Source organism: Ruditapes philippinarum, unplaced genomic scaffold (assembly GCF_026571515.1).
Source record: "Ruditapes philippinarum isolate M1 unplaced genomic scaffold, ASM2657151v2 ctg846_1_1_1_1, whole genome shotgun sequence".
NCBI classification, from domain to species: Eukaryota; Metazoa; Mollusca; class Bivalvia; order Venerida; family Veneridae; genus Ruditapes; species Ruditapes philippinarum.
This window is the reverse complement of record NW_026860291.1, coordinates 36,975-64,681: the sequence shown is the minus strand read 5'-3', so window position 1 is coordinate 64,681 and position 27,707 is coordinate 36,975. Positions and strand designations below refer to the sequence as shown.

General features: G+C 31.5%; 1 protein-coding gene across 5 annotated transcripts in view; it reads right to left on the bottom strand.

Moving 5' to 3' along the window:
- The window catches only part of LOC132759567 (RNA-binding motif, single-stranded-interacting protein 1-like), a 148,932-nt gene that overhangs the window by 85,011 nt on the left and 36,214 nt on the right, over nucleotides 1-27,707 (bottom strand). The window contains exons 1-2 of one of the 5 annotated variants that reach the window (XM_060751373.1): nucleotides 21,312-21,418; nucleotides 20,470-20,699 (exon numbers count right to left, since the gene is read on the bottom strand). The exons of 3 other annotated variants lie outside the window; for them this stretch is intronic. The gene's annotated coding sequence lies outside the window, so the exon portion shown is untranslated. Of the gene's footprint in view, nucleotides 1-20,469; nucleotides 20,727-21,311; nucleotides 21,419-27,707 lie in introns of those variants that run through there. One more of the 5 variants, XM_060751372.1, reaches the window with a different exon arrangement.

Genomic DNA, 27,707 nt, shown 5'->3' with positions numbered 1-27,707 from the left:
AAGCTAGGTTTTTTGTCCTGTGTACTTTCAGTAAGCTTATGTAAGAAAAGCGATAAATAACGCGAAGCCAGTTGATTTGGGGATAAATTGTTAAATAACGAGAAAAAAGTTTGATACGACTGGAATATTGCTTGACGTTAAACAATATTATTCAAAGTGGCTGAACGAAAGTCTGCCTAGCATCAGGCTATTGATTGCACCACAACATCACGGTGACGATAAAGTCATAAAGCCTGTAACATTCTTACAAATGTATAAATGGACACAAATAATAGCTAAAGGCCATGCGGTCTATATAGTTAGAATTATCTTGGATTACCATAAACATGACTGATAAATGGGTCCTCAAACAATTTCAAACGGTCATCAATATTGGAGAAAAAAATGGAGATGTAATTGCTCAACGATTTGTAAATTAGCGTATTTGTAAACATGATGCCAGCTTGTCTTTAATCTGTTTTTTTTTTTTGTAGAACGATACCAACATTGACAAAACTCAAGGCAATAACAAATTATGTAAATCTAATAATAGTGAAGATCTCCTGAAAATGTTTTTCAGCTTTAATTAGATGTCTCTTGAAATTTAACGATGTCTGTCACCTAATTATGTTATAGACCTGAGACAGTCACAAAAAATATGTCATTATAGCAGTATGCAGGGATACGTTAAAACATCTATCTTATTGTTTTAACTAAATGTTATTTAAATTAAAATTGAATATTTGAAAGTACTGGTCAAGAATGGAAGATAGGAGTGAAATATCTAATTTTTTCAGCTTTAAAAAATGTTAATGGTATCATAACAACCCAATTAAATTTAATAATCCAGCAGAATTAACATATTATCATAGATTTTTTCCTACTGTATTATTGTGATTGATTTGATGATGAAAAAGATAAAATATACAACAATATATATACATAGGTCTATTACAATCAATGAAAGCAATAAAAATAATAATGTAATAAGTAATTTGGTTTCATTGAATGTCTACATGTATATCATACATTACTACCATATTAATTAACATCATTGTTTAATTTCTGTTATTAAGTTTAATACTTTTAGTGGCAGCATGGACAAGTGGTTAACACATCAAACTATTCAGGATCTCTACGTGTATGGGTTTATACCCCGTCAGGGGCAAGCCGTTGTTCTTTTGAGCATGAAATTTTACACTCATTGCTCAGTACTGGTTGGTTCCAGGAACCTATTAGAGAGTATAGGCTCATAGCTTTCTTCACAAAATCAAACTAAAATGAATTCTGTTAAAATATATACTGCATCATTCTTCTACAATGGAAATATGAAATTACAAAATATTCAAGTTTCCTACTGAATCTGTCCTGTATGAAAACAATGACTACATTAATAATCTTGAGGAAAAAACAACAACAAAAACCCACCTCGTTTGAAAAGACGTAGGAAGTCGCCTCATATATACATTCAATTTAAAAGCTTATCATCTTATGTATAGGCAGAACTACATAGCTATGTCTACCGCAAAATTGTCCCGGTGGACCGTAAACCCGCAAAATAGACCCTAAACAGGCAATGCTGTTCATACAATTTGACACGGTCTTCCCAGTAATAAACAATTTCTCAGTAAATACCGAATAAATAAAGGCAACATGTGAATTCATTCATTGGAATTTGTGAAACTGTATTTGACAGAGTTACTCTCTCGGGAGACATTTGCGACATAAAACAGGCTACGAACTTCATGCAACAGAACCTAACGAGAAAGATGGAAGTATCGATAGACGTGTGAAATACGTCCAGGGAAATTTTGGATAATGACCTGCAGGAGATGTGTTCAAGAGTTCTTTATCTATGATGCTCCTTTAGCTTGTCTGTTAGTGCTAATTTTGTTAAATTTATTGATGACACAATCGATGTAGTGTGACTTTATGCCAAACAAAATGTACATGCATGAATCAATTATAAAGTACTATTATAGAGGAATAAATAAATGTGTGATGTAAATATAAGTGTATACTTTATATAAATGTTTATAAGTTCTTCATCTACTTAGTTTTGTTTCTACTTTATTAAGGATGCTATGATATATAAATCAGAACATAATTATTAACATTATTCCAGAAGAATGAAAAATGTGACATGAAACTTGGCAATGTAATAACTTTAAATGTTTAATCTGTTGCTATGTCAATCATTTCTGAAATCATACAATGTCTACATCACAATTATTCAAAACCAGAAACAATATTTTATTTTTTATAACCACTCTGATTCACATTACAAGACCCTTGCCAGCTATTTTGGGAAAATGTCAATAAAAGTTCCCTGACATAAATTTGGAAAAAATTATATATACATCCCATTTTTGGGAAATTTGTTCCCAGGTGATACCGTGAAAATACCTTCCATTATTAAAAGTGAACAAAAATGAAAGTTTCTTGTTTTTAAAACAATCAAATCTGATGGGGGGAAAAACATAAGACACACTTGATTATTAAAATACGATACAGAATCAGTTATATTCATAAGAAGAAATATAAAGCAAAAGTAACACTAAAGTTGACTCCATGACGAAGAAGGCAACAATTTTGAGAATCATAATAATTAAATCGTAATTTAAATCTTGATCAATTTTGTTATGTTGAATGTAATGACTGAAAATTATAAAACCATCTCTATATGTCGGACACAAACAGGGGGAAGTAATTTTAAAACATCAATGTCACAAAGAGCTTTCATCCGGCATGTCTGTGTTCATTTGAGCCTTCCTTGAAAGCTTCTGAGCGGAGATTTTCGTTTTGATAGATTCTTTATTACAAAATTTCTACATTTACACGACAGCACATCAAATATTTAATTGCATTTTGTCTCATTTTAATATTTCTACCGACAAACTCAAAGAAGACAAACTTACTCAAAGTAAACAAAATAACAATTATAGTCAAACTTGTATATAATACTCTTCCTTGGGATAAACGAAAAAAAAATGTCATAAAATGGAAACAGTTGGTAATTTCTTCAGGTAGGTAAAAAACATTTAGATTACATACAAGAGAGGGGGAGGGTCATGAAATTTTGACATCCTCCAGATGGAGTTTTGCATTTTACTTAGACAGGGCACCCACCAAACCCACATACTTCCTCAGCCTGACACATGCAAAAACACAAGTCAATAAAATACAGCAAAACCTGTTTCTTTAAAACCAGAAGTTCTTGGAAATGGAGAAAAGTGGCACTTACTTTATAAATGGCATCTCATAACAGTAATTTTATAATTGAATAAATGTGAACTTTCTATGATTATAGATATTACTTTCAATATGTGTTTTTTACTGGTCTAGTAATGTAAATTTTGCTGGGATTTGATTGAGTTTTATTTACCTACACTGCGATGGTCACATAGTGACTTTCCAAGGATGATCTCAGGTGCATATTCATGTATTATTTCATGCGTTGGCATAAGAGAAGAACTAACTGATCAGTTATACTAGCTGACACATAAGGTTTTGTCATCATTAAGAATTCTGAAAGACACTGATTGGATTCCAAACCACAGCAGTGATGGTCCTGGGATTCGAAGTCAGTGACCTTGACCATTATACCACTGAATCCAGTAAAATTACTGTATTCTCTCCATTTTTCACTGAATGACAAATTATAAAACATTTTTCAGGAACTCTTAAGAAATACTTAAATATCTTCTCTTTCTTATTTAGATTCTTCTGTCAATAAAAAATGTATTTAATTGTGTGAGTTAAAATTAATTGCTTCTGATTTATTTCTGAGAAATAAGTAAGTGTCTGGAATTTTTTACTGCCTTAAAAAATTGAGACAATATACTTCTATGAAAATGTCAAATTCCCATATAAATTTGTTATCTAAGCTGCACAAATTTATCCAATTTTGTTTATCTTTATTGAAATGAGAACAGATTGATGCTTGGTTTAAATTCTAGTTAGGCTTTTGTTTTTGTTTGTTTGTTTATATGCACTTAAGCATTTCTTTAAACATTCTTTCAACACAACTTTAAGGACACTGGCCTCTATTATGTGAACACTTGCTGGAGAACAACAGTGTCAAACTTACTGATTTAACACATACATCTGAACTTTTTTCGATGATCAAGTGGGAGATTTTCTTAAAAAAGAGGGAGATTTTAGAATTTGTAATAATAAACAAAGAAGGAAGTTATGACATCAAAAATAGGGAGATTTCTTTAATTTGTGAAAATACCCCTTATTTTAAGAAAATTCTTTGAATATGGCTGCAGAAAGTAGGAGTCTCCCGCTAAAAGTGTGGGAGAGTTCACATGTATGAATTACATACTGTCATGGTATTTCACTCAAGTCATATTATATATTAACACAGTGAAGACTAACAAGCACTTTTCAGCAAGTTCTACAATGATCAAACTGCAAGCATCAGTTACATTGGTATGTGGACTGCCCGGGCAGCTGGTAATCAAGCCAACAACCTCTCCCATACAAAAAAGGATTCTCTATTCCTTAACAAGTTACTTTCTAAAGGATTTGCATTGTGATCTGAGGTAATTGGAGGACCAAAATAATATACTATATATCCATTTATCATGCATTTATATTTTTTCTATCTGTGTTCTATCCCCATTGTTGAAACTGTCATATTGCAGAGAATATTGTAAAGCTTACAAATTACCATGACATGTTCAAACACAAATTTATTACACTTTGCAGTAAATCATTTTACAACTTGATTAAATCAATTTAATCATCTCCAATTTCCTATCAGTTGGGTTTATTTACTATTCTTTGGGGCAATATTGAATCTTTGTGTCTTTGTAAACAATGGTGGCTTTATTGATTACAAAAATACACACATGTTGCAGATGGTGTGCTTGATTTCTATTTATGATTGCATAAAATTACAATCAACAATGTTATAACATTAAAATAACCTCTGACCACTTTATGAAACATTATTAGTATATATAAATATATGGCTTTTGTTTCTGATATTACTTTAGATCATTGGATCAGGGGGAGACAAATGACCAGATGTTGTCAAATAATCTTGAAACAGGAGAACCAGATTAAGAGAACTGTAAACCTCAAATATGAAACAAACATTCCATAGAAATAACATACATGCAAAAAAATCATATGAAAGGTAATTGTGTAACAAAAGAACAAAACATGAGACATTAGAAATGACAAAAAAATATCGGTAATTACATAGATTTAGGAAATTAATCTGGATTTATATTACAAGAAATGTTCATTACTTTGTAGTTTGAATTTAAACCAATCATGCCCAGAATGTGCCACAAAGGATGCTGGAGATGAAACTCATTTCCCTCTATTTTATCCTCATGTTGAGAGATTAAGTTTAGAAAAAGACAATTCATGATACTCTGGAGTATAATTTAAAAATGTTCACATTCATGACTGTATAAAATCAAGGGATTTTTTGATGCAAAACTGAAGTACTTTTTACTTTGAATTCATTGACATAAAATAACAGAAATACAGTATTAGTGAAGGTTTGAGACAAAATGATTTGAGCTTCATTAGGAGGGTTTTCAGTTATGACAATATTGCGTTGAAATAAATTATTATTTAAGACAGAATCACTGCTCATAATTACCATCAATTTTGTACATTTAGATAATCAATTCTTGCACGGTTATCATTTAATATAATAGAATAATCAATAGCATACATGATCTATTTATGAATAATTAATATCAACTTATTATCTCTATAAATATACTGACAATAAATGCTTGTAAAATGAATTCCAATATCTTAAAATTGAGATGATGAAATTGATATATATGAACTGCTATCATCCTTACATGCTGTAATGGTTTTATTAACAGAGAGTATGTTCAGCCAGTACCCAATGTTGCATAGATCAAACTCTATACTGTTGGGTCAATTATGTGGGCAAAATTCACTAAAACTCTATACTGTTGGGTTCCTATTTGCAAAAATCAGTCATACCAAAGTTTTAGGAAGTTTCTTATGACAGAGTATGACAGAGAACCCAATTACAGTACCCTGTATTATCTCATTCACTGAGCAGTTCCAAATATAAAATTGGACCATTTGTCTATCATATAATAATTTTGACATGGTAAGCCCCCCACTCCACTCTTTTTAGAATGGGCATACATTATGGCCTGCACTGTTGAGAAATAAAATAAATAGGGGAAAACGAGTCATCACAACAGTCACACATTTTCTGTGATCATGTGTTAAAGAAGCAGGACAAGAAGAATCAAGAAAACTTTTCATTTATTTGAATCAATGGCTCAAGTCAAATTGTGAAGCTTTAAAACTGTAGGTTATTTGAATCATTCTTAAGTCCATTAATGTGAGGTAAACCTGTAAGCTATTTGAATCACTCTTGTGTCTAATTGTGAAGCAAACCTGCAGGTTATTTGAATCATTCTTGAGTCCAAATCTGAAGTAAACCTTAAGTTATTTGAATCAATGGCTGAGAGTCCAAATGTGTAGTAAACCTGTAAGTTATTTGAATCAATGGCTGAGAGTCCAAATGTGAAGTAAACCTGTAGGTTATTTGTATCATTCTTGTGTCCAAATGTGAAGTAAACCTGGAAGTTATTTGAATCAATGACAGACTGTCCAAATGTGAAGTAAACCTGTAAGTTATTTGTATCATTCTTGTGTCCAAATGTGAAGTAAACCTGTAAGTTATTTGAATCACTCTTGTGTCTAATTGTGAAGCAAACCTGCAGGTTATTTATTTCACATTAAAGCCAAGAACAATAAATACATTAAATTAAATCAGTGAGAATTGGTCCTAATGATTAGAAATATATATACTGGCAGCTGTTAGAAGTCTTCAACATCCAAGACCCAACACTGATTCTTGATAATATTTTATTACTTAAACATTTGTTTACTAAACACAAAGTATTAAGATACACACACAAACATATATATCATACAGTTCGTAAAACATATACAAAAAAAGCACCTGTTTTATATGTAATGTAAATTAAGACATTCAAATTAATTGCTGAAACATTAATTAAGATTCTATTATTCTGTTACAACATTATTAATTTATGCTACAAAAACCGTATGAGAGTTATGTTTTGTATATATTGTCTTAGAAATAAATACTGTCTAAAAATACTGTCTAAAAATACTTTTTATATCAAAAACTTTTTACCTAAAACACATCAACAGACACTGATGATACAAACACTATAGGATCATGAAGTTGAGTTGAAATGGCAATCTATATTTTCAGTGGAAAAAGAGGATATTTAATCACAGTATTTCAGCCTTGTTTGTCAGTTAATGGTGTTAAACATGCATTATAGCCTTCCATATTAAATCTGGTACAACTTGAGATTCCCCGTCAGCTTAAAACAGAAGAAAGCATTTTTGTATTCTTCTAAATGTGTTTGCACCAGTGATAGTTATGATGTCATTTTATTGCCATTATGAATGAGTTGTTTGTCACTATACAATCTCAAATGGGATTACTTGTATGCAGCTTTTGGGTAACTGTTCAGAAGAAACTCATTTGTCTATAAACTGTCTTAAACTGTCACCCTGAAGCCAGTTGTTCTATTCTATACTGGCAGCAGGGTACTAAGGTTCTTATACAAGCAGCTAATTAAAGATTGTAATCTTTACAAAAGTGCTGTATTCATGTCAACTTCAACCTATAAATGGTCGACAAAATAATGACAGCCAAATCAGCTTGTACCTTATAAGACTCCTCTATGAGCCAGTCCATTAAAAATCATTAAGGAACAATTTATGAAATCTGTCATACTATGTTATTTAAAACAAATTTCAAAACAAAAAAGCTCTCCACCACATAGACACAAATAATTAGAAATAAAAATAATTCGAAGCATTATGAGCTTATTTCTAAAAACACCTCTGTTTTAGAAGTACATTCTTATAGGAAATCATGCAATTAATGAACATCATGTTTTGCTCAATTTTCTCTAGAAGTTTGTTATTCCAATCTTCTTATTTTTGTTAAGCCATCTAATATAGCCAGAAAAACTGCATAAAACAAATTAAGGAGTAAGGAAACAAAAATCATGAATAGATCTGTTAAACAGACAGGAAACTAAATGTTATATTTCACTGGCATGCCCAGGTTATTGACAGGTGTGTTTAAATCGATGGATAGTAAATGCTATGTCTTAAATAATAGATGAAAACATCAAAGGTTTCACCATATCATCACATGTTTACATAGAAATGCTACAGTTTGTTTTCTATTGAATAATTAAAACAATGCTCTAAGAACAATAAATACTCTCTATTAAGTAATCAAAAATTAATCATAGGCAAAATGTGACTATAGCTTCGCTTATTTGACAGCTGTATGACTTTACACTGAATTCTTTATTTCACCAGAATGTTATATTGTATTGTTCAACAGAACTAGAAACTGGAATTGTTGTGGACAATTATTGTTGTAGAAATAAAATAGATAATTTATCTCTTTAGTCAGACAGCCTAGGAGGATTTAAGCACCCTGTTTGGTTAAAATAGAAACCCCTAACAATGAAGCAGTTAACATAGAAATTGGTATATTTATTGGTAATAATCATAATTATTTCCAATGCAATTTCAACCAAGCCCTGCTGGACTAACTAGAACTGCCACTATCATGGCGTGAATACCCCCGCATACCACTCTGTCAGAATCAACAGTGGCCATTTAGAGCTCAATGACAACCTCCCTGCCAAATCTGAGGTTACTAAGCCAGTGCATTGCTAAGTTATGTATTCTACATGCTTCAAATGTGAAAATGTCAAAATCAATACATTGCGGACAGGACATTCTTTAGCAATTGAGAAGAAAAGCTTTTTTTTGTCAAGGTCCCTGTGACCTTGACCTTTGACCCATTGACCTCAAAAGCAATAGGGGTCACCTTATAGTCATGATCAACCTCCATGCCAAATATGAAGACTGTGGGTCAAAGGAATCTTAAGTTAATGGGTGGACAAACTTTTTGAAGTCAAAGTCCCTATGACCTTGACCTTTGATCCAGTGACCTCAAAATCAATAGGGGTCATCTACTAATCATGACTAACCTCCATGCCAAATATGAAGACTGTGGGTCAAATGAATCTTAAGTTATTGGGCGGACAAGCTTTTTGAAGTCAAGACCCCTGTGACCTTGACCTTTGACCTGGTGACCTCAAAGTCAATAGGGGTCATCTACTTATCATGACTAGCCTCCATGCCAAATATGAAGACTGTGGGTCAAAGGAATCTTAAGTTATTGGGCGGACAGGCTTTTGAAGCCAAGGCCCCTGTGACCTTGACCTTTGACCTGGTGACCTCAAAGTCAATAGGGGTCATCTACTAATCATGACTAATCTCAATGCCAAATATGACGACTATGGGTCAAAGGAATCTTAAGTAATTGGGCGGACAAACTTTTTGAAGTCAAGGCCCCTGTGACCTTGACCTTTGACCTGGTGACCTCAAAATCAATAGGGGTCATCTACTTATCATGACTAACCTCCATGCCAAATATGACGACTGTAGGTCAAAGGAATCTTAAGTTATTGGGCGGACAAGCTTTTTGAAGTCAAGGCCCCTGTGACCTTGACCTTTGACCTAGTGACCTCAAAATCAATAGGGGTCATCTATTAATCATGACTAACCTCCATGCCAAATATGAAGACTAAGGGTCAAAGGAATCTAAAGTTATTGGGCGGACAAGAAAAAACCGACGGACGGACGGCCGGACAGCCGGACGGACGGACAGACGGACGGACGGACAAGCTGATTCCAGTATACCCCCCTTACAACTTTGTTGTGCGGGGGTATAAAAATGCCACATGAACCATACCTGTTTTAATCATAAAGATATTATAATTCTGGGAATCTTGAAACATGTAAAGAGCATAATATTTTGTGTTCTGAAGTACGTTTTATTTGTTTTATTTTTTATATCGTAGTTTAATGTATAATTATTATCTCTTCAAATTTCAAATATTCTCTACTTTGTGTCATGAATAATTTACGAATTTATTGAATATCAAATAATATTGAAATCATTAATATCTTTTTGACATTTGACAACAAAAGTTTATTTTCACAATAAACAGTTATTGATATAAGTCATATCTCACTGGAAAAATTTTAATATCTCATTGATTATCATAAAATAAAATTGATCATCCCAGATCAAAGAAGAGCAGGCCAACAGACTGACTTAGACATGTACAGACAAATCATTCATAAATACATCATAATTCAATATTTCTGTCAAAGTTTATCACATGACTTTAAAACCGGTGTCGCCATTTTAATTGCATCTTATAAGAGCGGAACAAATATTTATAGATATAGAATGTAAACAATCAAATATTGACGGTACATATATCTAATGGTGTACTTGAAATGTACAGTGACTTCAAATGTCTCGAGTATACAACAGTCTGCGCAGAAAACTTCATTGAAATCTAAACATGTACATACTTAAAAGTTGAAGTAGGAAATGTGTGGTTTGCAGATTAATTCATCCTTTTGACTTGTTAACAAAAGCTTTATTGTAATCAATACAAAGTGAATATATAAAAAAATGTTTAAAGATTCATATTTTATCACATTATCTCAGGAAATGGAAGGCAAAAATATAACAGGGAATTTTGTCTTCATTTGCAAGATATAAGTGGTTCTAAGGATTATCTTGATATGGTTTAATTTTGTATATTAAATTTTTACTACTATACTCTTCTAAACTTAAAAAAAATTGAATTTAGGTCCATAAAATAAAATTTAGCTTTGAACTGTAAAACAGCCTGCCTGGTCTAGCACTGTAAACTGTTGACAAATCATAGGCAATTTAAACACACTACAGAGGAAAAGTAAATTCAAGTGCTGAATTATCTGATATTCATTGGAAACAATTATTTTGATTTTTCCATATTTTAAAACTGTTAATTTAACAATACTAAAATTTGTTTTAACCCTTTTTGTAATCATTGCCATTAAATGACTGCAACAATTATATAGAAGCCAAAAATCTGCAAAGAGCAATCATAACAAGTTTAAAGGTAAAAAATAAAATTTGACAGAGTGTAATTATGAGAAATGATGAAAGTGCTATATCTTTCATGCCCCCTGGTGCTGCCCCCTAGTGCTGGCTTTTACAAGGTGGCAAATAGCTATACAAATAGCTTCGAATATGATCAAGCTTAAATCCTTAAAATTAATCAGAAACAGTTCCAGTCAAAAACACAGAAATATCTGTAATGTACAGTACAGTCAGTTCAACAAAATTCTTAAAACTGTTCAGATTGTCATACCTGTATAAAAAAATTTCAAAGGCCTTGACATTTTGGGACCTGAGGCAATTAAAATGATGACAACCATTTGCATAAAGACAACAGTTTAACACACAAAAAATATAACAATAAACAACACTACATCTTTATCTTACAAACTGTTTAAATCTTCATAATACATCAACTTATTAAGTTAAAATACATGTTCTTAGATATCTTTAGATGAAACATTCAACTTGAAAATATTACCTCTGCTGTGATTATTGATACCAATGATTTAGGTTTGATAACATCATTATATATATATATGTTCCAGGGAAGAATATTACTTTATACATTTGTGTAATATATATATATAAATGGCCAGAACATTGAAGTTGGAGTTTGGTCTTACAAATATTTGCATCTGCAACCTTACTGGTGTCCAAAGTTTTTCATCAATTGTAAATGTAGAAAAAAGTTGACAAGCCTTGAAAGTCAAACCTGTACTTACCTTAACCTGTACTTACAAGACCACAAGATGTTGCTGATAGAAATATCTACATATAAAACTGTCATGAAGTGCCATACAGTATGTTATACCTTTAAAAAGATTTTTTTAAAAAACCAAAGTTTTATATACAGACCACCTGCCAAAAGAACTAAATATCCTCTGTGGGACAAACAGTTCATCAAGCACTGTATTTTTAGCTGGTTGTAACATACAGGTTTTAATGTATATTTTATGCCACTTGAAGAACATTATTCATTAAATGATTCATATTGACTAACAGATAAAAACTCTGTGAAATCTTTATTGTTTCAGACAGGTATATTAACCATGACAACTAATATGTTTCTTTTATCACTTCTGTAAATTGTAAATTGCAAAATAATAGTTACTCATTTTCAGAATTATAGTAAGAATGGTTAAATGGACTGAAATAGCTTTTTGCACTAAATTATTATAAATGTTTTTTGATAATTATGCACTATAACTAATGCTATTATTGGCTGATAAAAAGTTTAAAAAACCCAGCTTATTGTAATTTTAAGAAACCTTAGCAGTGATGTCACCCAATTCCGAATCATTTGGCAGAGTCAGCATAATTTTTGCCCAAAAATAAATCCTCATGAATTGACCATTCACATAATGTTCTAAGAATTCATGTTTTGTGTCCCTCTTAAAAACTTTCTTTTTTTTGTACTAGAAATATGACAACATAGGAACAGATAGATTGATAGAAGGGAGAAAAACGTTAAAATTATTTGAATGTATTTGATATCAAAATTCTTCTATATAAAAATGTTAAGAGGCATGGTCACAACATTAATTGTTATTTTAATACATTAAATATGTTCAGAAACAAATCAAGTTAAACATGGAACATGTTAACATTGTTGCTTTTAAATCTGCGGGAAAAAAAATCAGCTTTTTACCTAAAGATAATGAATAAGAAACACTCCCGTCCTTTTGGAATAATATAGATTTCCACTTTTGGATAGTCAAACCCCAGGCCCTTAGCTCAGCGAGGACACTCAGAAATGCTGGCTAAATAGCATGATTATCCATAATATAATGCAAGGAAAAAATTTCCTCAAATATTTTGTGCCAAATATGCCCACCACATTGACCTGTATTGTGGGGACAGACGGAAGATAAAAACTTTTAGAATTTTAATATTTGACTTCCAAACTATAAAAAATGCTAGAATAAAGTCATTGCTAAATAAAAGTTTAATAAAATCAAAACAATGCAATCATGTTTTTAAAGTTATGTAATAATTCTCATTTTTTGGCTTCAAATCTGATGAAAACCACACAAAGGTAAAGCTTGTTGAGAACACTGCGGTTTCATAAATATTGCAACAACAACAAAAACATGCACTTTTCAGTACCAGCATTGTTAACAACCTTACATAATTTAATAGACAGAATTTTTTTTAAAGAATTACACAAAATGGCATTAGACAGATAATGAAATCATCACTGGTTATTGTTTCAACTGAATAATGGTGTAATATGATTCATTCTCGTGTAATAACACAATAAAACATGGCTATAATGCTCTACAGTATTAATTATACCCCAATTCTTGTGAAAATTGGCAATCAGAATCCATTTCATAATTCTGTATTACGTAGTGTGCTTTCTGACAAAAATCTGGCGGTGGGGGAAACAGAACTAAATTAGAACTTTTTGTTGAATAAAAAAGACGCTGTTCTAAGACGTTCCAATAAATCATGGGAGAAAGGATGAAAGTTCTCTGATGAAGAAATTCTGTTTTTGACAGCTCAAAGTGTTTAAAAGGATCAAACTACAGAAATTTGGAGATTTCATCACTAAGTCTTTCATTAACAGGCATCACACAAGTCTTTCTGCATGGTATTTTAGAAGTAACAACAAGTAAAATCAGCCATTATTGAGATCATTTATAACTCAACTTGGTGTTTCATTGTTTATTGATATTGCTTTTTTCAGCTCATGTTTCGTTTTTTCATCATGTCCAGCTAATCAACAAGTTTTTCATCATGTTTTGTTTAGTCTCAGATGTTTTGTTATGTATCAGATCTTTCATCATGTTTTGTTTAGTTACTGGATTTTTTTGTCATGCTTTTGTTCAATATCAATTTATTGTTACATAACAGAATTTTTCTGACATGTTTCATTCAATCACAGATTTGCCCATATAGCTTTTACTTTCTTCATCATGTTTTGTTTTGGTCTCAAATTTTTCATCATGTTTTATTCAGTCTCATTTCATTCAGTCTCATATCTTTTCGACATAAGATTTCAATCTCAAATTTTTCACAAAACATTATATTGTACAGAAATGTTACTTTTTCATGTAACAAAGGGACTACTGTACTGGTAACTTAAACTTTCTAGTAAAAAAAACACCCACAAAGATATCTTGTTGAAAGATTTTCACAATAGTGGTGTACTCAAAAAGGATGAAAACGAAGGTTTTTTTCCCTCTCATTCAGTCATTTCTTTTATGACACGTATATAATTTATTTTATACCACTTTAAGGTAGAGCCTTATGTCACCAGGTAATTCAGATTTTATACCAAAATTCAGCCACATAAAATGTTGCTAATCTATGGGATTTCACAAATACCTATTTTATTGCAAAATGCAAAGGTTTATGATGTGAACATCTTGGCATAGGAGGTAACTATATTGACATCTGCCAAGAAAATATTGCATGAAATCATAAAATAGTTTCATAACTTATCATATGAATTTTGTTATTTGTTCTGTATTATATCAGTCATGTATTTTGGGGAATTAATCTTCTATAAACTTCATACTCCCCCCCCCTCCCCCCATGAACAGACCCTACAAACTGATATTAAAGATAATAGGTAATTGACATCAAAGAAATAGTCAAGTTCCCATCATTTATCTGTAACCTTGACCATAGGGGTGTTTTCTTTTATTTCAAGGGGATGGTTGGGGAAAGAGGGGATTATGTCTGAATGGGTAACTATGAGGGGGGCTTACTAATTATACTTTTGCAATTTATCCATTCAAACAGACAAGCTTAAGAATTCTCACAACCTTTAGGAATCTACTATTTTTTCCTCAAGATTTTAGTACAAAATATGCAATGATATACAAATTTCTGTTAGCACTTGAAATATCAGACAGATTGACTACTAATATTTCATATATTTCTATGAAGGAATCATATATGTATACCAGTATGAGGGATTACAGCTAACTGTGAAGGTGAGGCTAACTTATATCATCTAACTCACAGCCAGTATTATCCCTCTTAGAACTTGCCGTCTTAAAAATAATCCATTTTAAACTCACATAGAAATAAGCCGGCAGTCTCAAAAGATATCTGATAAGATAAAAATGTACCAAAAACTGCGCACTTTTCATGAGAAAATAAAAACGTATCAGTCAACTCAGTAACGAGAAATAACAAAGTATCTTGAGCAAAAATGTTTTTAATTTTTCAACACACAGAGAAGTTCACTTTTAAATTGAATTTTCAGAAGTTTTTCTTAGGAAAATAAACATAAATTATCATTATATTATACAGTAACATACTACACAAACCTAAGAAATAAAAAAAACATTGTAAGTGTTCTTCCTCTTAAAAGAATTTGTCAAATCTGCCACCACCATTGCTCATTTTCCGGAACTTGTTCATGAAAAGTTCACGAGTGCTTTGAATTAATCAAACACACCAGTGAGAAGTGCAAACGTTACTGTAAGTTGTATGTGAACACCATCATTATTTTTAATGAGAGATTTATGGGCAAAAATTGATGTTGTTGGCATTATTGATACAAACATTGTCATAATAAGATGCTACCTAGAGTGCCAATAGGCAGCAGGATTTTTTTTCTTGGAAGCTCTCACACCTGGTAATTCTTTGATACCGAAGCAAAAGTTTTGGCAGCTTAAGTGATGATAGAAAATATAGAAACTATTGTCTTAACAGCTGGAGCTGTGATTCTAAACATTTAAAGAATTAAATCAGAATTATAACAGAAATACAGTTATCCTTGAGGTAACGAAACTGTACTTTGATGACTATAGATATTAATACTTTATTCTTATTGAGATGCAATAAATTGTCTTAAGGCATGGTAGACTGAAATTTTTTTTTAGAAATATTAGAGATAGAATTTACTGGAGATTGTTGTAAGTGGAACACTTTAGTTTTAATAAAATGCTTCATAAATAATAGACAACAATTATCTCTAGCATTTGAAGCAATAGACACAAAAGTGTATAAACTGTCTAAAGCATTTCAGCAAACATAATGACTTTCCTAAACAACCACTTCATGATCAATCTGAGTTGTCCAGACTCTATGAAATCTCTTACATTATTAAACAATGAGCGGTAGTGCATGAGATCCATGAACAATGGGCAATCTCAAATTCAAGGCAGTGCATGAGGTTCATGAACAAATTGGGCAAATTGCAAGGCAGGACATGAGGTCCATGAACAATGGGCAATCTCAAATTCAAGGCAGTGCATTAGGTCCATTAACAATGGGCAATTCAAGGCAGTGCATGAGATCCATTAACAATAGGCAATCTCAAATTCAAGGCAATGCATAAGGTCCATTAACAATGGGCAATCATAAATTCAAGTCACATCATTAAGTTTATTCTCAAATTCAAGGAAGCTAAAGGCATCTGGTCCATTAATAATGGGCTTGTTCAGATTTGTGGCAGGGCATTTAGGTCCATGAACAATAGGCAGTCTCAAATATAGGAACTGTAGATTATCAAACAATGCCATTTGAGGTAGTCCTGAATGCAATTGCTTTGAAATAGATATGTACAAAATGTAGTATTTAAAGCAAGTTGGATTTAAAATGCTTGTTTCAAGGCATATTGCTTTTTGATTGAAAGATCCTGTTCTTTTTCAAGAATAATATTAAAGCTGTAAGTAATGTCTTGGCTCCATTAAGTCCTGAGACTGACAGAATGTATATTCAAAATCCCAAAGGAAATAACTGCAAAAACAGAAGATCCAATAGGAATGAATATTTAGAAGTCACGAAAAAATACATTACATGGGGGATATAGAGTTGTCAAAATTATTTTGTATTAGAATTAATCAAAATCAAAAGAAAATAAATGCACGATCCTGGGATTGCTCCTTTTCTCAGCATTTTATTCCCCCGTTCAATAAAGTTTTATCAAGATAGTCTTTATAGTGAAATAAGAAGTTTTTTATGTTTGCCATCTCTGCTGGAAAAAATCAATTACATACAAGGAAGGACCTGTTGTAATGAGAATCTATCCTTGTCTATGCTTCTCTTCCCTAAAATACAGTCAAATCTGGACCACTGGTACGAAAAATACAACAAAATCTTTCATTCATTACAGTCTGCCGTATCAATAATTTTCACTTTCCATTAGGAAAAAATCAATTTCAGAAAATTGCATGACACCACTCCTGAAATACATCTGTTCAAGTCTGTTGTCCAAAGACTGTCTTTGCAAGAAAAATGTAAAGAACTGAAAGGAAACCTAAATCACAATATCAAAACATCAATATATAATCATTAGAAGACATTAAAATTTGGCAAGGTGTTTATGGTCACTGTTTTACAATCATTTGCCCCAAAATATTACTTTGTGTTTGAATCTTGGGATAGTCTTTTTTTTTGAGGAAGGCAACCAGCTAGTTGAATGAAGTCAAAAGTTCTCCAGGGTGCTATAATCACATGCCTACCTGTACAATCAGATCTTTCTGTAGATGTTAGACCAGAATTTGTAGAAGTACTAAAATGACCTATATACAGGTGGTCTACCAAACCAAGTCTTACTCTTTTGTAATAATTTTGTCAAAAAGTAAATTAAACTGTTGGCCCTAATTTGCTGCATGGTCTTCTCCGAGGATTGGTGACTTCAGTACAGGTAGGACTGTATTCAAAGTTTGCAGTTTTCTATTGAGATAGAAAATTTGTGTCTATACTGCAATTAAAAGTTGCACATAAGACACATTATGCAAACCACAAGCCATTTCAAACCTTTTGTATTATGTACATCTTGTTCAAATGAACAATGACAACAAAAACACAAACAATATACAAATTGATTTTTAAGCCTTGACGTTTAATTATTTGCATAAGAAAATGTAACATATTGTGGGGGCCAAGCCATAAAGAAATAATGAATCACTGCCATTATGCATAGAATTAAGAAACTAGCTCTCTCGGCCCACAATAAGACATGATTACTTTTTCAGTGGGAGTCAGCATTTATTTATCTTCAACAATCATTTCATACCTTTTGTATTGTTTGATAATTTTCTTTTTAATCAACTCTTGATTCTGTGTCCCTGTCTAAGGTATCAAGCTGACATTTAGAATTATGCCATATTACAAAGCAGTAATATTTACAAGAAAAAACAAATATCAAATAAGATAATCAGACCTGCTTACAAGTCTGGTAATATTAATCATGTGACCCTAAGGCTACTTTCAGGGGTTTTATTTTGATCAGTAATCTCACTAAAATCCCCAGCAATGAGTTATTGGCACCCCCCCCCCCCCCCCCTCCCCCAATAATTATTTAAAGAAATGACCAAGTTTATCTTTTCAAAGTTTATCTTTTCTTATAATCCTAATGACCAGAGAATTCACAAAGTCATGACAAAATTTTGTTGTTAAATTGTTTACAAACAGCAAGTATTTTGATCAAACAGATAATAAATTTCAGGAGGAAAACAGGAACAAAACAATTAGTAAATTTAAATCAAAAGTTACTATTATAGTATGAATATCCTAAAACAAATACAGAGTACATTCAAATAAGACCCCACAAAAACAAATAACAAAATTTAATTGCCTTCACAAATTAATTAAAAAGTCTTATGTTCAGACACAGTCTCATTAATCTTATCTTTACGTCTTACTCTCTTATTAATTGTGACACATGCCTCCCTTTTTCCCAGGTCTTAATTAGACAGTGCCTCAACCACTTGCTTTATCAGGTCTGGTGTCAGCCAATTTTATCATATTTGACAATATTCCTGATAAACCTCCATACAAAATAAAATAATACAATACATTTGTCCTACTTCACATTTTCACAAGAATTGTCCTGATGAAGGTCTTGAAAGACCGAAACCGGTTGATCCTAGAATAAACCAGTTACAAACCATCCTGATGTTTGAGGTGTGTTCTCTCCTTCTCTTGATTTACTTGTTAAGTTCAATTGTTGTTTAATTTGAGGGAATAAGGTATGAAAATTTAAAATAAGAACAATAGAGAGAAAGCTAGTTGGTTGCCCAGGCTGGTAAGTACCTATATTGTTGGCACTATTAAGCAATTAAATAAAATCATTAAATCACTGCAACTCTGAGAGAGTCAATTAGGTCTAATGTCAGCATTGTTTATCATATCTGACACCAGTCTCTTGATAACCTCCCTTGGGAATGAGTTTCTAATTACCTCCCTTGAGAACTGCTGTTTTCCTTTCTCAAATAAACAACATTTCATTATCATGGGAACTAAACCACTTGTTACATTTTTTTATTTATAGCACAAGAAATGTTCTTGATTTACTCCAATCTTGAATTGTTTTCCAATACAAAGATTCAACAGCTCAATGGACTTCAACACTGTGACTGTAAACCCTTCAGCAGTTACACCACCCCAGCTAGTATGCTATAATGACACCAAACAGTTGCTGTGGCTGACTTCAATGTCATAACAAGATTTTTTGTAGATGCTGAACCTTTAAAAACATTTGGACTATTGTAAGAAAGAGCGATTAATCTAAATCAATAATTATCTAATCTAACTCATTAAAAAACTTCCTTATTTCCATTACATGAAATAACTAAACAGGAAGGATTTGAACCTATATACATAGGTTACTTATAAAGGGGATGAGAAGTTCACAGCCTTATTACAATTCAAACAAACGACTTGACCAAAGGGGCCATATATAATTTAGTTGAATCTATAAGAGGGCAAGTGACTGACATAATAACAGAAAGCTTGGTTGCCTAGGTAACAAACTATCATTGTTTGACATCAAAACATTAACAGAATTTAACAAATTTCTTAACTTAGTTTGGAAACCATGACAACTGACAGAATTTGAAGATTTTGTTTGGCTCAATACAAGTAAAAATGAGACTGTTTTGGAACAGTCAACAAAAAACAACAACATCCCACTGCGTGTTGCCAAAAATGTTTCATTTCTTAAAATTGTTATCCAAAATAAAATAGATTATATGATACACCATACATGTATACAAAAGTTTAAAACTGAGACAAATATTAATTTGGCGGGCTAAGTGCACAACATTTGAATTTGGAGGACTTAGTGACACCATTTTAAGGGCTCAGTGGTATCTCCATCTTTGTATCATATAAAGTTACAACCATTTCACACCAAACTCTCACCCTGTAAATTTCATTTCATTAGGTACAGCCTATTTTTTTGAAAACACCTAATGTATGATATAAACTTAAAGATGTTCATGTATGTGCCAGTTATAGAGAAATATGTATATATTATGTATACATGTAGTAAATCTGTACGTCATAATGTATCAAAAACCCTTATATAATACATCTGTTGATGTGACACCAGTTGACGTAATACATTTAATAAATAGCCTTCATCTTACAACAGAAATCTATAATATATGTGTATTGTAGAATAGCCATAATATACATGTATACATATACAACAGCTATAATTCTAAGAATAGATAACGTACCTGATCCGGGTAAACTATATAGTAATCCAGTGTTGTTGTTGTTGTTATTATGACTATAAGTATAAAATATGTCTATGATCCTGTATCACCACTTAATCGTCCTCGCTCAGGAAGGATACAACAATATTTTACAAGTATTAACCGGAATTAGTCACTTGAAAAACGTTCAAGTTTTATCTTTCCCAACACAAACCGTATTTCCTTTATTTCCGTATATTTTTTCAATATAGCTGAAATTGTGAAATCAGATGTTTGTTGTATGTGTTTTATCGGTATGAAATAAATATTTACTACATGGAATGCATAATATTTGAAGTGAAGTACTAGAGTTTTACTGCGGCTGAATCACTTTATATATAGTGTATATAAAAGTTTGGGGTTGCTGATGCAGTTGCCAAATAAATATCATATGTTTTTATCTGAACAATAAAAATACATTGATGTAACATAAAATATAACAAAAATGGACATAAAAATATAACACCGTCATATGGTTGGTAAACACACCTGTTTCTGGTGGTTAACTATAAATTGCAACCAAAGTGTCCAAAAATACAATAAAAATATTGTGTGTACTCAAATAAAAATAAAATAAAATGCTGTATCTGTTTGAAGAAGTAGGTCATCAATCCCACAGTGAAAATTATGAAGGTTTTTCTTTTTAACACCAGTGCTTAATGTGACATATTCCGACATCCAAAATGACACTTTTACCTGTGTTACTGTAATAAAATCTACCTTGGAAGAAAAAAACTATTTAATCCAAAACAACAAAAAATCAACAAAATGCTTACAAAAAGAACAATTTAAACTAACAAATAAATAACTCCTTATTATAAAACCTTCGATTTTGAATCTACAACAACAACAAACAGCCGTGTTATGATACAAATTTCTTCCCAAAAATGACACAAAGTAAAACGCCCCCTTATTTCTCCTAAATTACATTACACTATCAAACGTAACTTGACTAACTAAATGATAAAGATATCCTAACTCAAAATCATATGAAAACTGCTTTATCTGTACACATAACAGTATAGATGTTACACAGTTTTCCTGTTTTATCTACAAGCAATTCAAATAAGCTAATCAGCACCAAATTCTGTTAAGATATCAATGTTATTATGGGGATCATACCAATGTTCAATTAACCCTGACATTCATCAGAAAATTTTCCATCTAATTAGAAGTCCACATAGAGCAAGAATTAAAGAGCATCTTGCTTCCCTTCATCCCTGCACTTCTGACAGAAAACCCCCATTCTCAAATGCCCTTTTTTCCTATCATATAAACAAAATAAAATTCAAAGTGAATTTTACAACCTGATCTTACAAAAAGCTATCATCACTAAAGCAACTGACTGCATGATATGTAACTGCAAGGATACCAGTGGCCTGGTAGGTATACTGTTGCAGTCTCTCAACCAGGGGATTGAACATGTTTCCTCAGCGTCACAGGGTGACAAAAATGTGCAGTCTGACCAGGATTTGAACATACAACCCTAAGAATACTGCTCTGCAACTCTACTGACTGAGCATTTTGACTGCTTACTTTTTCTCCCCTAATGAACAGTTCTGGGGTAGGTGTTTGCAGTTTACACAAAGATCAAAGCAGTAAGCCATATTGAATTCACCAGAGCACAGTTCAGCGACCACACCATTGCTGGGCATTCTGCAAAAGCAGCTTACCAGTTATTGATACCTTCACTTTCACAAGACACAGCTAGGTACTTCTGTACATGCCAGAGCAGAGGTACAGTGCAAATGACCATAGCAGGGTTTTGACCTGCACTCTGTAGAGGTGTCATCGAGGATTTTTGTATCGATATATCGGTAATGAATTATCGGCGATACAGCGATATATCGATTTCCAGGCTAAATTTTAGCTTTCAAGTCTTTTTAAATGTTTCCTAAGGTCACTGACAAAGCAGTTATATTTAGAGATAAACTATGAAAACTGAACAATTTGTTTCTTTTTTAATCATATAGCTATTAATGAAAACTAATGACTAGTAACTATAAAGTTTAAAGCCTTTTCCATTTTACTTTAGTTGTTGTTGTTGCTATTACGTAGTTACTTATCATGCTAAATCCCGTCCTTGCCGTTCCAATTAAGCTGGGTTTAATTGGCAAATTATAGTGTTTAGAACCTGATTTATTATTAAAGTTTTGTAAACATTTTGTAATCATAATTTTTACAAAGAAACACTGACAAATTTTTCTTGGCATTTTCCCTTTTTAAAATCTGAATTGAGGGGTCTTGCCATCCACTTAGCAGACGTGTGAGATTACAACGAAATTAGGCAGCATTCGATAGAGACACTGGGAGGTAACTTTGGCATTGATTTCCGTTTTCATTTTAGAAAAAAAATGTTTCTGGCTTCCATAACTTTATATGTCGCTTTTATTTTGACGTTTCCGACAGTAAACAGGTGTATCAGTTCTATAAAACCTGTTAGCTGAAGTATCTTTAGCTAGAAATATATGTGCATTCGATATCCGATATTTAAAAAATGGAATCAATATCGAATCGGATAACAAAGATCGTTGATACACCGATATCGATTGAATCGATGACACCCCTAACCCTCTGGGATTTAAACCAAGGTTACCAAATTCACAGTTCTAAGCTCTACCAATTGAGCTAACCAGGCAGCGCTTAAACAATTCTGAACCATGACAACAGTAATTAGTTAGTTACAGGCAACAGACTTAAGAGTGGTTCAAAGTCAAATGCTTTCATTTATAAATTGATGCAAAAAATTATGTCTCAAATACAATGTAACTTTAATGCTACATGCCTAGAGGTAATTTAAAAAAAAATCAAACTCAAGAAAAATCTGTTTGATTAAATTGATTGAAATAAAATTAATGAACATGTCATATTGGTTGTTATAAAATAAATTTCAGAATGTCAAGATTATTTTTAAACCATTTAGAAATAATAAATATGTCTGCACATTCTGCTCCATTTTGGATATATCCATTGTTATCTATTGATTTGAGAAACTCTTCAAATACCATTCCCTGAATATTATTCAGAGCCAAAAAGTACAAATTACTTGTATGTAACAATTAATGTGCAAAATATTAGTACAATGATTAGCTGTAATTACAAAGGTATGATTTATGATTGCATTCCTGTAGTACACTGGAAGATACTCATACTGATAGGGATCAAAACATGTCAAATTTGTAATTATGGTAAAATTGAAGATGAATACCATTTTGTTTTTGATTATCCATAATACAACCAAAATTATACATCAAAAATATATAAAAAATATTTTACAAACAAAGACCAAATATGTTTAAATGTATAAATCTGTTCAAAAAGTGAAAGGATTTTCAGGACTAAATAATTAGTAAATATCTTGTGATAAGTTAACTACGATCAAATGTGTCAAGCGTTAACGCAATTCATTTCTTATTTTCCTTTTTCTCTTTTTGCATTTGTTTGATAGAATGAAGAGTAAATGTCATTTTATTAAGAATAAAACACGAGTCCATCTATGTTTATGTTATAAATACAGATTTATATGCATTTTTTCATCCTATAAATATGTATTATTCAAATACATAAATATTACAGTGTGTATACCATAAAAGTTTACTATGTGGCCTAATCATCCAATTTACAGTAACACAGTAGAAGAAGAATTGTGCAGGGTTATAAGGGTATTTATAGAGACAACAAACACCTGTACCTATACAACACAGGTTTAACTGTATTCACCAATTGTATTGGTAACAAAAAAAACAGTGAAATAATAAACCAATTACTTTATCACATTGACTTAAACTGGCTAAATATACTGGCAAAGGCTTACACTGATAATAGACTTCCAATATAAATTGTTCAAGACACAGTATAATAAAACAACTTAGTAAATTAATTTGCAAGTGGTTGCCAAATGCTTACTGCTGGTAAAGCCTAGCAATTAAACTTACTTTATATTACATAAGGCAATAAAATGGGCAATAAATTTTTATAGCTCACAATTTTTTCAGTCAAACACTTTGAAATTGACTAAATTAAATTAGTGACTAATAAGTTCATTAGAGTAGGGTGTACCTTATTGACCTACGAATATACATCAAATATATATTGGAGTATCGATTGTATCACAGTGAATAATATATTCACAAAAAATATTTTACTTCTATTTCATTTTGAGATTACATAACATGACTAAGGAAAAAAAGCTTATTCTGTTATGAATTGCTTTATTGGTATAATTACATTTCCCAAAATCTCTCACCAATGACAAATGTTAGTGAATGGGTAACTGTAATATTGTATGTATTTTGTCATACAAGGGCCAGATGTATTTCTTAGCCATTGATCATGCAAATTTTTAAGGCAGTAATTTTAAAACTTTCATAATTTTTACTCAAAAAATCGTTCAGCTATTCATGGGCCATAACCACAAAAAGACTTTGATAAAACAAGAGACATGACTCAATAAAACAGTTCAAATTTGTAAATAAACAACCATTATCTGAAGAAACCTTTGGTAATCTGAAGGCTATAACTTAAAATTTTCCTTTTGTGATTCAAGGGCCATAACTAAGTAAAACACTCAAGACATATGTTTTAAAAAATTCTTGTAATAAGCTTGAACTTTGTCACTTGGTAAGAAAACCGTACTTTTGATATTATTTCCCCAAAAAACATATCAAATGTAACACTGAACAATTTTACATGTATATATAACAACATCATCATCTCATCAAAGACCTCTTGCAGACATTACATATACCTTATTGTTATTTTTGTTTTTGAATGCCAATATGAAATATATTGATAGGAGAATGATGTAGCTTCTAACATATTATACAGATCCCAGGCATCAACTTATCAATATCATCTGTTAGACACTAAATAATCATCTAATGCCAAGAAAACAATAATCAAACAAAATTATCAGCTGAGCTCAGCTTTGTCTGAAAACATACTGCTTTTTCTTAGTAAAAAGGAAGACTCCTATAACAAAAATTAAAAGCTACATTTCAGAGATATTTGTTTTCAATAAAGGGATGTAATTCACAGTGTATTTAGTCATAAAATAACCTACTAACTTTGAGGTTTTATATAAATTACAAGTCCTTTTTTTGGTTTGTTGGGTTTTAAGTGACTTTGTTACTGTTGTAATATGATGTGATAATATTTCAGCTATTCTGGCATCCATTTGCGCATTATTTTCACATACATGTAGGACCAAGGGAGGCAACTCTACAAGAACATCATGAAGTACAGTCTTTATAATCACTTTGAAAATAATAATTTTGTAACAGAAATTCATAATGGCATTTCTAATGAGAAAAAGTACTTAGTGACTGACATCCCTTAAAAAACAATGGTAAACTGTTGATGTTTTGGAAAATAGAACTGCAAAATGTAATGCAGTTTATAAGAAAATGTAAAAGAAAAAAAGGTTGATATCACAATTCCTTTGTTTAAAACAGATAAATTACCTTCTATAAAGATATGTGCAAGCTAGACTAAGACACAGAATAAATATATATATACTATTTCATAAATAACAAGGTGAATGATCCAAAAGCCATAAAATTAATAGCCATCATAAAATTTGGTGGTCAATGACCCTAATTACACCCAGTCACCTTTGCAATAATACACCCTTAAGGGGCAGACTATCAAATTGACCATATTAGGGTAAATACTGTTAAAGTACTATCATTTTTCACTTTTATATTATAGACAAGTTTACTCGGATTTTGTAAAGAGCATAAAGAAGTGAAAAAAAGAGATTACACCAATCATTGCTTATGCTCATATATACCGGTATAACAGATTCATAAAGGGAGGTAATTTGTAACAAAATGACAGACTGAGTTAAATTAAGGCTTGGAAAAGCATTTTCCAAGTTGTGGTAGCCACATTTCAAAATAATGTTTAGAATTGGGGGACAAGTTTTTAAATTGAACCTGTGTAATTGAAATTTAATAAAATTCATCAGAAAATTTTTCAAAACTGTCAATGAATTAACTAATCAAAATTGACCAAAGTTTCATATTGACCTCCATTCTAGTTTTAAATCATTGAGTCATTTATCCATAACCTGTAGATCAATCAAGTAATTAGCATTTGCCAATAGTATAAGTGCCAGGCTAGCCTGCATATTTATGCTATCTTAATACCAAGTTCCATACTCTTAGTAGGTCCGCTTTTGTAATTTAACATTGAATTTTATGGACTGTTCCAATTTAAAAGCTGGGCCAATCAGTTAAACAAAATCAATAAAGATGCAGGTTAATGCAAAGATATGAAAATTTTTCAGACTAGAAAATAAATTAATAAGAAATGTAAATAAAATTAACTAGCTATCTATTATGCTAATGAAAACTTGGCATATACTGCCTCTTTGTGAGACAAAACAATGCAACAAAACAAATGTTCCAGGTAAGCTTTCCAAGGGTATAATAATGGGTAATATCCACCCTGATCAATATGAAGTTGCTGATGTGGGTGTCCAATGGCCAGCTATAAATAAACTTCCTTCCAATGGCCAGCCATAAATAAACTAATATAACAAAAAATAAATACTGTGTCATCTGATTGACAAAACACCTTACAGCACAATTAAAAGCATTGTCAATTACATGTAAAATTACATTATAAAAATATGACTTACCTAATGTGGCAACATACCAGTGAACAGCACATGAAAATAGAAAAAAAAATACATAAACATAAAACAGTACTTTCATATAACTTAGACTTGGTGGCTGACTACACAGTACTTTCAAATAAATTAGACTTGGTGGCTGACTACCAAGTACTTTCAAATAAATTAGACTTGGTGGCTGACTACCAAGTTCTTTCATATAAATCAGACTTGGTGGCTGACTACACAGTACTTTCAAATAAATTAGACTTTGTGGATGACTATAAAGTTCTTTCATATAAATCAGAGTTGGTGACTGACTAACCAAAATACCTTTCAATATAAATCAGATTGGATCATTGATATTACAGTACTTTCAAAATAAAATTATGACTGTGTACTGATACTGAGTCAACGTAACTTTAAATTTAATTATTAGACTTGGTGGTTTTAGATTACCCAGTTATTTCATAAAATAGACTTGTGGTGCTTTGATTTGTCTATACTTTTATAAATTCATATGACTTTGGTGGCTACTTACACGAGTAAATCTTAAAAATTATAAGTTCAGATCCCCTATTGTGTATATAATAACATTTTTTCA